Source organism: Ornithorhynchus anatinus, chromosome 13 (genome assembly GCF_004115215.2).
Source record: "Ornithorhynchus anatinus isolate Pmale09 chromosome 13, mOrnAna1.pri.v4, whole genome shotgun sequence".
Lineage (NCBI taxonomy): Eukaryota > Metazoa > Chordata > Mammalia > Monotremata > Ornithorhynchidae > Ornithorhynchus > Ornithorhynchus anatinus.
In genome coordinates, this window is record NC_041740.1 from 24,417,733 (window position 1) to 24,431,000 (window position 13,268).

General features: G+C 46.7%; 1 protein-coding gene across 4 annotated transcripts in view; it reads left to right on the forward strand.

Annotated features, from left to right (window-relative positions):
* Nucleotides 1-13,268, forward strand: part of SRPK2 (SRSF protein kinase 2) — a 150,819-nt gene that overhangs the window by 22,860 nt on the left and 114,691 nt on the right. The gene's annotated exons all lie outside the window — the stretch shown is intronic.

The following is a 13,268-nucleotide window of genomic DNA, read 5'->3' on the forward strand; positions in this document are numbered from 1 at the left end:
TCAAATTTACTTAGTTTCCAACAATTAGCTGCATTTATTGAGTGCTGTGTGCAGAGCACTGTACTAAATGCTCAGGAGAGAGCTGGCAGACATGTTCTTTGGAGCTTTCATGCTTCTTTGGTGTGCATTTATGTGGGATTTGAGGGTTGTTTCTATTTTAAAATGATCCAGCCGCTTAGTCGGATTGGGTGTCTCAGTAATAATCATAACTGTGAAATTTGTTAAGTGCTTACTATGTGCCAGGCACTGTTCTAAACTCTGGGTTAGATGATAATCAGGTTGGTCACAGTTCCTGTCTCACATGGGGATCACACTCTTAATCCCCATTTTACAGATGAGGCAACTGAGGCACAAGAAGTAAAGTGACTCACCGAAGGCCACACCGCAGAAAAGTGGCGGAGCTGGGATTAGAACCCAGGTCCTCTGATTCCCAAGTCTCTACTCTTTCCGCTGGACCACACTATCTTCTTGTCTTCCCGGATGGGATGGGAAGTGGACGAACAGGGAGGAGGGAGAATGGCGGGATGGGCTGGAGGACTGGGTGGGAGAAAGGAGCAGCAATGGTACGGTACATTTGGTCCCGAAGGATGGATGCTCACAGGGCAGAGGCACCACTCCAGGGAGTGATTTCTTGGTGCCTGGGACACAGTAAAGTGCCTGGGCCTCATGTCCAGCCTCTCTCCCCAATTCATTTAATTAATTCAGCTGTATTTATTGAGCACTTACTGTGTGCAGGGCACAGTACTAAGCGCTTGAGAGAGTACAATATAACATAAAGCAGACACATTCCCTGCCCACAACAAGCTTCTGGTCTGGAGGGGGAGACAGACATTAATAGAAGTAAATAAATTACAGATATTACAGTCTTGCCACACATCTGTCATTGGTCCCTAACCAAAGACAGATAAATGGTGCCCATTTACCTTCAAAATCTGGTTGATAATAGTCTAAGAGCGATGGTATTTACTAAGCTTCTACAATGTGCTAAGCCCAGGGGCGGAATAAAGATTAAGCGATCCAATCCAGCCCGTCCCACATACCATTCACAGTCGGAGGGAGAATGGGTAGTTCCTCCCCATTTTTCAGATGAGGACACTGAGGCTCCGCGAAGTGACTCCATCAGGATCACCCAGCAGGCAAGCGGGGGAGCTGGGCCGAGAAGCCGGGACTCCTGACTCCCGGGCCCGGGCTCTTCCCGCCAGGCCACGCTGGGAGGTGTTAACTGGGAATCCCCCCTGGTCTCTCTTGGATTGGGTTTGTGGGTTTATGACTGTTCATGGGCAAGCTAATTTCTTTGCGGTGAATCAGGCCGCTGAGGAATTGAACTGACTCTGATCATCATCATTAAGCACTTAGGAAGCCCTCTGCGTTGTTCAGTGGGCTGGGAGAGCTGTTGGGGAGGGGGAATAAGAGGAAACCAAATCAGGAAGAGACCCTGCCCACAAGGAGTTGGGCCTAAGAGAAGGAGCTTGGGCCTAGGAGTCAGAAGACTTTGGGTCTAATCCTGGCTCTGTGTGATCTTGGGCAGGTCACTTCCCTTCTGTGAACCTCAGTTCCCTCATCCGCAGAATGGGGGTTCAGCACTTGTTCTCCCTCCTACTTAGACCATGAGCCCCACGTGGGACCTGAAGATATTCATTCATTGGATCGTATTTACTGAGCACTTACTGTGATCTTGTACCTACCCCTGTAGTTAGTACAGTCCTTGCCCGTTGTGGGCAGGGAATCTGACTGGTCTATTGTACTCGCCCCAGCACTTCGTACAGTGCTCTGCACACAGTGGGCGCTGCTCAGTAAATATGTTTGACTGACCGACCAGCTGTTTCCCTGCATGTTTACATTGACACAGTCCAAGTGTGCAGGATGGTTAGGTACTGTCTGCTACCTTGGAAGACAGGCATTAAGGGCCGAGGCTTATGCTTGCCGAAGACCCTGCGCTCCGGTCTTCTGTGCTCTTGGGTGTGAATTTTCTCTTACCGACTAGATGCCTGCCGAGGAGGGATTTGGAAGTCTTTTCCAGATTTAAGACATCGAAGCTTGTACAGAGCACCTGCAGTCAATCGATCAGCCGTATTTATTACATGCAGAGCACTGTGCTAAACACTTGGGAGAGGACAACACAATAAAACAGGCATATTCCCTGCCTTCAGCGAGCTTACTTACAGTCTAGAGGGCAGGGCTGGTTCTTTGTAGAATGTCCTAGAACCTAGAGGACTGTCTGATAGGCTCACATGCGGGAGCCGGTTGGATAGAGAAGACCGCTTGCCTGGGTGGATACCTAAGGCTGTCTGTGGTAAAAATCCCTCAAGACTGTAAGCTCGTTGTTGGCAGGGAACATGTCTGTTTACTGTTGTTCTCTCTCAAGCGCTTAGTACAGTGCTCTGCATATAGTAAGCACCTAATAAATATGATTGGCTGACTGGTGGAGGGGTGTATGTGTGCATCTCCTTGAAAGGGTTGATGTGGAGGTATTTCAAGGCAACAGGCTCTTTATCTGTTTTTATCTGCCTTGGGAAAGAACTCTGTATACTTTCAGTTTTTTTGTCATGCTATTTTTCCCTCAAAATACTAAGTAGGCTCTTTTAAAGAGGCTAAAACAAAGGTTTTGTTTTATTATTAAATTGTTATTGATTCAGTCCACCCTTGGGTATTCTGTGAGACGTATTCTGAATGGTTTAGGAGTCCAGTTTGGTCTAGCTGGTTTTTCTCCCGTGAGGATTTTCTTTGCGGCTAATCCATATCTTTACATTTTAGTATTATAATCCTCACGCATACTAGTTTAGTTTTTGTGGATATCGGTACATCACATGGTATCTTAGAAAATTGCCCTTGCTAAGATGTGATATTTGTTAAGTGCTTGTAATGTGGCAGGCTCTGGGGTAGATGATAATCACGTCATACTCAAACGCTTAGTACAGAGCACACAGTAAGCGCCCAGTAAATACTACTTACTGACACAGTCCATCCAGGAGGAGAGAGAATAGGAATTGAATCTCCAATTTGCAGATGAGGAAACTGAGGCCCAGGGGAGTGGCTTGCCCAAGGTTCCACTGCAGGCAAGTGGTGGAGCTGGGAGTAGAACCCGGATCCTCTGACTCCCAGGCCCGTGCTTTTTCCTCTAGTCCAAGCTGCTGTTGACATTTAATCCTGGTCGTGCACTTTTTCGGGATGTGAAGGACTTAAGCCAGAGTGGCCAGGCCTTGTGAGCTTTAGAGCCGCAAAGTGAAAATGTAACGCGGTCGTGATCCGCGGATCCAAAAAAAATTCCTCTGACCTGGACGGCGAGGCGATGTTCCCCGGGGAACAGGAGGTGACAGTGAGAAGTGGGGTGGAGCGAGGGGGGTGGGGAAGAGGAGTGGGATGAGGGTTGGGGGAGGCAGGATGGATCATCCCCTGGGCAGCTATCATGGCGGCCAGTTCTCTTGTGCTCTGGGTGAGTGCTTAGCGTTCAGTCAGTTGTATTTATTGAACGCTTACTGTGTGCAGAGCGCTCTACTAGGCACTTGGGAGTGTATAATATAACAATATAATAGACACAATCCCTGGCCACAAAGAGCTTACAATCTAGATGGGGAGACAGACATTAGTAGAAATAAATTATATATCTGTACATAAGTACACAGCATATGTACGTAGATATGTACATAAGTTCAGTTAGCACACAGTAGGCTCTCAAATACTATTGCTTGATTGCTGTGGCATCTCTTGGGCAGGGGTTTTTCCCCACCACTGTGTCGGAATAATACCTAAAAAAGCACAGGTCTGCCAGGACCCAAAATGAAAATGGGCTTGTCCTGGAACTGGGAGTGAGGCCCGAGGAATTGCCTGGTGCCCTGCTGATGCCAGGCATCTTGCGTGGGTGGGAGCCACAGAATCTTTTTTTTAGCGATTGGCCGGGCCGGAGGCCGCATCCTGCCAGCCGAGGCATCACGGAAGTGCGGGTGGGCCCCTCCCCTCCCTGGGCACCCCCCTGGCCCCTTCACCCCTGTGTCCCCCGGGAGCCAAAGCCTGCTCTCTGCAGAAGCCAGTGGCGCCACAGGTGGCCCACTGGGCTTTGGTTTGGAGGGTGCCAGTGCCAAGTCGTGCCCCCCCCGGCCCACCACCACTGGCACACGCCACTGAGCAGGGCAGCCCAGCCGCTGTCGAGCCGAAAAGCTCAAATGCTGCCAGCTGGAATGGACACACCGGCGCTCCGTTTTACCGTTGGCCCGTTCCTGGCCTTTCCCGGCCGATCCTCCTGACTGTGTCCATGAGGAAGGGTAAATGCTAATATAATTGTGGTATTGGGGATTAAGAGTGTGAGCCCCACGAGGGACAACCTGATTCCCCTGTGTCTACCCCAGTGCTTAGAACAGTGCTCTGCACATAGTAAGCGCTTAACAAATACCAACATTATTATTATTATTATTTGTTAAGCGCTTACTATGTGCCAGGCACTGTATTAAGCTCTGGGGGCGAGCCAAACAAATCACATTGGACACAGTCCCTGTCCCACATGGGGCCCACAGTCTTCATCCCCATTTTACAGATGAGGTAACGGAGGCATAGAAAAGTGAAATGACTTACCAAGGTCACACAACAGACAAGTGGAGGAGCTGGGATTAGAACCGAGTTCCTTCTGATTCCCAGGCCCGTGCTCTATCCATTAGACCATGCTGCTTCTCCGCTACCTACACAGGGCAGCGTTTCTGGGTGGGACCAGAGTGTGAGGGAAGCCCCCTAAGACATCCATCTCTATTTCCAGAGTTGCATCACACCTAATATGTTGTTTTTCTTAATTAAGTATTGGTAAAACACTTATTTTATGCCAGGCACTGTACTCAGCACCGGGGTAGATCCAAGCTAATCGGGTCAGGCGTAGTCCATGTCCTACTTGGGGCTCTTGGTCTTAATCCCCATTTTTCAGATGAAGTAACTGAGGCACAGAGAAGTGAAATGACTCATGTCATGCAGCAGATGTATGGCAGAGCAAGGATTAGAACCCAGATCCTTCTGACTCCCGGGCCCGTGCTCTCTATCCACAAGGTCACTTCTCTAGTTAGGCTTTTTGTTTTGGCATTTGTTGCCTTTCGATAAATCCACTGTATATCACTTGGTATCCCCAACTCTGATTCCAAAGCACCCTAAATTTGCAGCAAAATCAAACAAGCCCAGTAGCTAATTTTAATAAATTGGATAACTGAAATCGCTTGAGAACTTTAGAAAAACAAGGAGACAGAGAAGAGGGGATATATTACCTTTTTATCTGGGTTAAAATTAAGGTTGGGTGTCAAAAGTGAAAATGAGCATTCGCAGGAAGAGATTTGTCACCGACACTTGTCCTGTTAAAATCGCAAGCGGCTTCTACTGAGTAATTTAAGATTAATTAATTTTTTTTTTTAGCAGTTTTACCCATTAGGCAGCATTGACAAGATATAGAAACACCACTACCACCTAAGACCTCAAACCCCCAAATAATCAGGAGCAGAGGTGTTGCAATACAGAGCTATTAATTGACTGAAACACTACAGCCGATAATTCCACCCATCTCAGCACTGACCCAGTTCTCATTATTTGTCCTTCGTACTAATCGAAATGCGGAAAGGAGGGCATCTGACACAGAAGACCCTATCATGTGGGCCCCCTCACAGGTGGCTGTAGAAACTGGGCATTTTGCAGAAGCGTGATTACTTTAGGATGACATTCTATTGTCTAGGCATTAAATAACAAATGTTTATTTCTAGTTAGTCACACAAGTTGGGCTTTGTTTCTGCTGATGAACTCATTTAGGGACAGTATGGTATCTGTGGCTATTTTGTGTGCTTTAGCTGTAATTCATATAAAGCATTAGAATTCGGTGATAAGCAGTTAGAGTTTAAAGGAGGAGTTTTCTTATTTTCAATAAACACTTCTCAGAATACCAGGAGGCTGTCTTTAGCATTATTTATATCAATGTCTATATACCCCTCTAGACTGTAAGCTTCTTTTGGGCAGGGAACGTGTCTACCAACTCTTTGGCATTGGATTCTCCCAAGTGCTTAGAACAGTGCTCTGCACACAGTAAGTGCTCAGTAAATACAACTGATTGGGAGATCAGGAAAAGGCAAGGCATCAAATTAGGCCTGAGGATTTAGCCAACTTGTGACCGGCAATGGGAATGAAAGGTGAATGAAATCAACCCAAGTAGAGCATTTAATCAAATGTACAAGCCATTTATCTGGAAGAACAGTGTGGCTTAGTGGATGGAGCAAGACCCTGGGAGTCAGAAGGATCTGGGTTCTAGTCCCAGCTCCGCCACTTGTCTGCTGTGTGACCTTGGGCAAGTCACTTCACTTATCTGTGCCTCAGTTACCTCTGTAAAACAGGGGTTACGACTGTGAACCCCATGTGGGACGTGGACTGTGTCCAACCTGATTACCTCATAACTACCCCAACACTTAGGACAGTGCCTCACACATAATGCTTAAAAAATTCCCTTAAAAAAAAAGTATCCAATCGAAACAGTCCCTTCTGAGTGATTGAAAGTAGGTTGTGATCCCAGAATAATCAAATGAAAAAGTCATCAAAATTAATCATTTAGGAATTAAATTTTTCTGAAAATCAGTTATATTTATTGAGCATGTAATATGTGCAGAGGACTGTTCTAAGTGCTTGGGAGAGGACAATACAATGGAGTTGGTAGACACATTACCTGCCCAAAATGAGGTTACAGTGTAAAGGGGGATTAATGTTATAGGTGGGCGATGACTGCTTCAATCAAACGTTTAGACTGTGAGCCCGTCATTGAGCAGGGATTGTCTCTATCTGTTGCCAAATTGTACATTCCAAACGCTTAGTATAGTGCTCTGCACATAGTAAGCACTCAATAAATACTGTTGAATGAAAAGTGTTTCTGGAGCACTTACTCTGTACAGAGCACTGTACTAAATGTTTGGGAGGGTACAGTAGAGATCCCTGCCATCAAGAATTTTATAATCTAGTGGGGGAAAGACACTAAAAACATTTATAGTTAGGGGGAAGCAACAGATTTTAGAGAGATGTGTACATAAGGGCTTTTGGGGAAAGAGGGTGGGGAGAGGAGAGATTAATAAGGGAAGGCCTCTGGAGGAGTTGTGATTTTAGTAACTTCTTCTCCAATTCTGTCCTTGATCCCCTCTTCAGTCTGGTTCATTGTGGGTAGGGAACAATATTATTATTGTATTGTACTCTCCCAAGCTCTTAGTACAGTGCTCTGCACGCAGTAAGCGCTCAATAAATACCATTGACTGGCTGACCGGTTTCTGTCCCTTCACTTTATGGAAACTACCCTCTCTTAGGTCACCAATGACTTTCTTACCTCTGGATTTGACCTCTACTTCATTCTAATCCTCTTCAACTTCTCTACTGCCTTTGTCACTGTGGACCACCCTCTTCTGGAAACATTATCCAACCTTGGCTTCACTGACACTGTCCTCTCCTGGTTCTCCTATCTATCGGGCTGCTCTTTCTCAGTTTCTTTTGCAGGCTCCTCCCTTGCCTCCCACCCTCTGACAGTGAGGGTCCCTCAAGGTAAAGTTTTGGGTCCCCTTCTGCTGTCTGTCTGCACCCACTCCCGTGGAGAACTCATCTGCTCCCATGGCTTCAACTACCATCTCTATGTGGATGATTCCCAAATATATTTTTCCAACCGTGACCTCTTTCCTTCTCTGCAGACTCGTATTTCCTCATGCCTCCAGGACAGCTGTACTTGGATGACACCTCGAACTTAACATGTCCAAAACAGTACTCCTCTTCTTTGCTAAATCCTGTCCTCTCTTCGACTTTCACTGCAGACAATACCACTCTCCTTCCTCTCTCTCAAGCCCATAACCTTGGCGTTATCCTTGACTCTTCTCTCTCATATAATCCACGTATTCAATCCGTAATCAATTCTTGTCAGTTCTACCTTCACAACCTCTATAAAATCCGCCTTTTCCTTTCTGTCCAAATGCTGCTATGTTAATCCGAGCGTTTATCCTTTCCCCCCGCCCCCGGATACTGCATCAGGCTTCTCATTGGCCTCTTGTCTCTCCCCATTCCAGTCCATGTTTCACTCTGCTGCACAGATAATTTTTCTAGAACAAGGTCAATCCACGTCTCCCCACTCCTCAAGAACCTCTGTTGGCTGCCCATCCTCCTCCGCGTCAAACAGAAACACCTTACCATCGGCTTGAAAGCACTGAATCAGCTTGCCCCTTCCCAGTTTACTTTGCTGATTTCCCACTACTACCCAGCCCTCCCACTTTGCTCCTTTAAATGCCAGCCCACGTACTGTTCTTCCGAGCTCATCTATCTCTCTGCGGACCTCTTGTCCACATCCTGTCTCTGGCCTCGAGCTCCCTCCCTGTTCATATCCGACAGACCATCTCTCTCCCCACCTTCAACGCTTTATTAAAGTGACATCTCTTCTGAGAGGCCTTTCCTGACTAAACCCTCACTTAACCTATTTGGTCTTCCTTTTACCTCGCCCATTAGCTTGGATATGTACGCTTAAGCACTTAATATTCACCCCTTTCTCAGCACCACAGCACATAAGTATATATCCCAAAATTATTTATTGAAATTAACATTTTTCCCCCAGTAGACTGTAGGTTTGCTGTGGGCTGGGAACCTGTCTGCTAACCCTGTTATATTGTACGTCTCCCAAGCGCTTAGTATAGTGCTCTGCACATAGTAGTGCTCAATAAATGCCCCTGCTAAAGGTCCTTCTTCTAGTCCCCATGGTTTTAAAAGCTAAGACAAGAGTTAGAATGGGCCTTACATGTTCTCACTGTGACAGTAGGCCCTGTCCACCCCTGCTGGGTCTATTTAAATTTAGATTTTTAAAACTGCGATGACAGAAAAGTCAGTGGGATCGCCTCCGGCCTCCTCCTGGCCAACGCCCACACCCAAGGCCCCTCTAGCAGCTTCTGAGCCCTCCCTCTCTTTCTCCCCTTCCAACGAGATTCTAAAACGTTTCCAGAAAATTTGATCCTTCTGGTTGCTTTTTCGGATCACTTAGAAACAGGTTTGATAGTTGAAAATGTGATGCCTTTTCTCCATGGTTTTTTGGTCAAATGTTTTCAACACATAAAACTCAGGGTTTTGGGTTTTTTTAATTGAATAAGATTATATTTAGCATTGTGAATGGTGAAGGGGATCACTGCCCACACAAATCTGTTATTCAGCCTCAATTCTAAGCAGGTTCTTATTCTGCTTTTATTCTACTTTTTCTAATGTTGATGGCTGGCGGGGGGGTAGGGGAAGTGAGTGCCTGGGCAGATTACCAAAGGGTTTTTTTTTTTAAAGTATTTTTATGGTGTTCGTTAAGTGCTTACTATATGCCAAGCCCTGTTCTAAGCACCGAGGTAGATTCAAGTTAATCAGGCTGGATACTCTTCCTGTCCCACATTCATTCATTCATTCAGTCATAATTTATTGAACGCTTTCTGTGTGCAGAGCACTGTACTAAGCACTTGGAAAGTACAGTTAGTTCCAGTTAGAAGCAGCGTGGCTCAGTGGAAAGAGCACGGGCTTTGGAGTCAGAGGTCATGAGTTCGAATGCCGGCTCGGCCACTTGTCAGCTGTGTGACTGTGGGCAAGTCACTTAACTTCTCTGGGCCTCAGTTACCTCATCTGTAAAATGGGGATTAAGACTGTGAGCCCCATGTGGGACAACCTGATTCCCCTATGTCTACCCCAGCGCTTAGAACAGTGCTCGGCACATAGTAAGCACTTAACAAATACCAACATTATTACAGTTCAGCAATACAGACATTCCCTGCCCACACCAGGCTTACAGTCTAAGTAGTCTATTTCACGGTACAAAGATGTTCAAAACTAGTTAATAATAATTGTGGTGTTTGTTAAGCACTTACTATGTGCCAGGCACTGTACTAAGTGCTGGGGTAGGCACAAGCTAATCAGATTGGACATAGTCTCTGTCCCACATGGAGTTCACAGTCTTTATCCCCATTTTACAGATGAGATAACTGAAGCACAGAGAAAGTGAAATGACTTGCCAAGGTCACACAGCGGACAAGTAGCGGAGCTGGGATTAGAACCCAGGTCTTTCTGACTCACAGGCCTGCGCTCTATGCGCTAGGCCACAGTGCTTTCTGGTTCCATCTTTGGTGTGTAGGACCAGGCTTTGGTCTTTAAAAGGGCTGATGTCTAAGATTCCCCAAAGCCTGCAATTTTGGGTGCTGTCTGCCAAGAGAATGACAGTAAACTATTTTCCCTTCATTTGGAAGAGGGCCAATTATGATCAATCCGTCCTATTTATCGAGTGCCTGTCTGCAGAATACTTGGGAGACCAAAGCAGAATTTAGTAGACCCAATCTCTACACTCAAGCTGCTTACAATCTATTAGGGAAGACAGACATAAATTATTTAAAGATCGGAGGGGTGAGTCTGTGCTTAAATGGGGTTTGTAAGTCTAAATGCACAGGAGTGGTTCAAGTGATTGTGAATGTACAAGTTGGTTCAGAAGTACCCAAGCAGTAGGAGGAGGAATTCAGCCCATCAAGGGGAGAAAAATTAATTGGAGAAGGCTTCCTGGAGGAGATTTGATTTCCAAAGGACTTTGAGGACAGGGAGAGATGGGCAAAAGGATCAGTTTTTATTTCTCAGGTAAATCTAGTCTTTATACAACAACTGTGAGCCTTCTGTGGGACTGGGAATGCTTACAACCTGATCAACTTGTGCTTTGCCCAGCACTTTGAACAGTGCGTGACACACAGTAAGCACATAACAAATGCCATAATTATTAACGCAACCGTGTGGGCATTAGCCAAATTCAGGGAAATGGTTGCAGTCCAACTTGGGCAGGGAATGGAAGGTTCCAAGTAGTCAAATTGGCTAGTTACCTAAAAGGCAGGGATGGGTACAAAAATACATACATACATACTGTCTCTCTTTCGCTCTCCTACCCTCCCTCTCTCCCTCACCTTCTCCCTTTCCCTCTCCCTCTCTTAGATTTTAGGGAGATCTAAGAGGACCGAATCTGGTGGCTTGTATTTAAAGGACTGTTAGCCTTTCAGATGAAGCAACTGCTAGTGATTAGGACTATTTGCTGATCACTTGCTGATTACACTAAGGAGAATTCATGGGGGCATCCCCAAGGAGGAGCCAGAGCTAGAAAACAGACTTCTATCGGGAGCTCAGGAAAGCTGTTTGCTAATAATTGGGGTAATTGTTAAGTGCTTACTATGTGCCAGGCACTGTACAAAGCTCTGGCATAGGTACAAGATAATCAAGTTGGACACAGTCCCTGCCCCACATAGGGCTCACAGTCTTCATCCCTATTTTGCAGGTGAGGGAACTGAGGTAGAGAGAAGTGAAGTGGCTTGCCCAGGGTCACGCAGAAGACAAGTAGTGGGGCTGGGATGAGAACCCAGGTCCTCTGACTCCCAAGCCCATGCTCTTAATTAGATTGGAGTTTATAGAAATCAATCAGTAGCATTCATTGAGCACTTACTATGCACAGACCTCTGTACTAAACACAGTGCAACAGAATGAGGAGAATTAGATAAGCAGTGAGGCCTAGTTGGAAAGAGCACAGACCTGGGAGTCAGAGGACCTAGCTTCTAATCCCAACTCTGCCAGTTACTTGCTGTGTGACCTTGGGCAAGTCACTTCCTTCTCTGTATCTCAGTTTCCTTATCCTCATCGTCTCCTGAGGATAGATGCACGCTAATCAGGTTGGACATAATCCATGTCCCACATGAAGTTTGCAGTCTTATTCTCCATTGTACAGATGAGGTAGCTGAGGCTCAGAGAAGTGAAGTGACTGGCCCAAAGTCACAGAGCAGACCGGCGGCAGAGCTGGGAGTAGAATCCAGGTCCTTCTGATTCCCAGGTCTGTGCTCTATCCACTAGGCCATGCTGCTTCCCCTGAAGTGAGGGTGGCTTCCAGGCCCCTAGGTCTGAAGTGATGGTGGCTTCCAGACCCCCTGGGTCTGGAGTGACAGTGATCTGGAGTGATGGTGGCTTGAGGTCGAGGGCAGCCATGGCATCCGGTGGGGTTTGAGGTTGGGGCCACCCGTTGTAATGGGGGTGGGCGGACAGCGAGGCTCGATCCTGAACATGGTGTTCCAGAGCCTGTAATACCAGCCACAGCAGATGGAGCGACAGCTGAGTCACCAAATTTCAGGAGCAAAGCCGTCTTATTTTAGTATTTTTAAAGTTAATTCATTCCACTGTGCCCCCTTCCCCCACCCCCGCCACCCATCGCCCTGCCCTTCCAGGTGACAAAGCCAAACTCACCTGCCGAATGGCCTTTCCCCCCAACCCTCTTTCAGAGGTTTGTGGACCGGCCTAGGCTCTGTTCCTTCAGGGCAGGCAGAGGTTTGCATGGCGTAGTGGCTAGAGCTCGGGCCTGTGTGTCAGAAGGTCATGAGTTCTAACTCTGGCTCTGCCCCTTGTCTGCTGTGGGACCTTAGGCAAGTCACTTCACTTCTCTGTGCCTTAGTTACCTCATCTGTAAAATGGGGATGGAGACTGTGAGCCCCATGTGGGACAGGGTCAGTGTCCAACTCGATTTACTTGTATCCACCCCAGTGCTTAGTACAGTGCCTGGCACATAGTAAGTGCTTAACAAATGCCGTAATAATAATAAACAGAGAAATGACTCTTCCCCCACTTGAAAACCTTACTGAAGGCACATCTCCTCTAAGAGGCCTTCTGTGATTAAGGCCTCCTTTCCTCTTCTCCTACTCTCTTCTGACTCGCTCCCTTTATTCATCTCATTCATTCAGTAGTATTTATTGAGCGCTTACTATGTGCAGAGCATCTCCCCTCCCAGCCCCACAGCACTTAGGTTCATATCTGTCATTTATTTCTATTAATGCCTGTCTCCCCCTCTAGCCCGCAAGCTCATTGTGGGCAGGCAATGTGCCCGTTTATTGTACTCTCCCAAGCGCTTAGTGCAGTACTCTGCACACAGAAAGCACTCAATAATATGGTTGGATGAATGAATGAAAAGAGAAGCACTGTTGCTTTCAGTTGCCCAACTGGTGGCCACCCTGGCAGAGGCTTTGGCCCATACCCATTTTTGATCTAATGACCACTCACGAGCCAAATAGTAGAAACCGGATGGTTCTTTCCCCCTCCTTGTTTGGGGGGAACAACCCCACAGTATTTATTTAATCAGTCAATCAGTGGTATGTATTGAGCACTAACTCTGCTCAGAGCACTGGTCTAGACGCTTGGGAGAGTGCAAGCCAGCAGAATTCGCAGACACGTTCCCTGCTCATAATGAGTTTATTCTTATAAGAAGATATCTTACTATA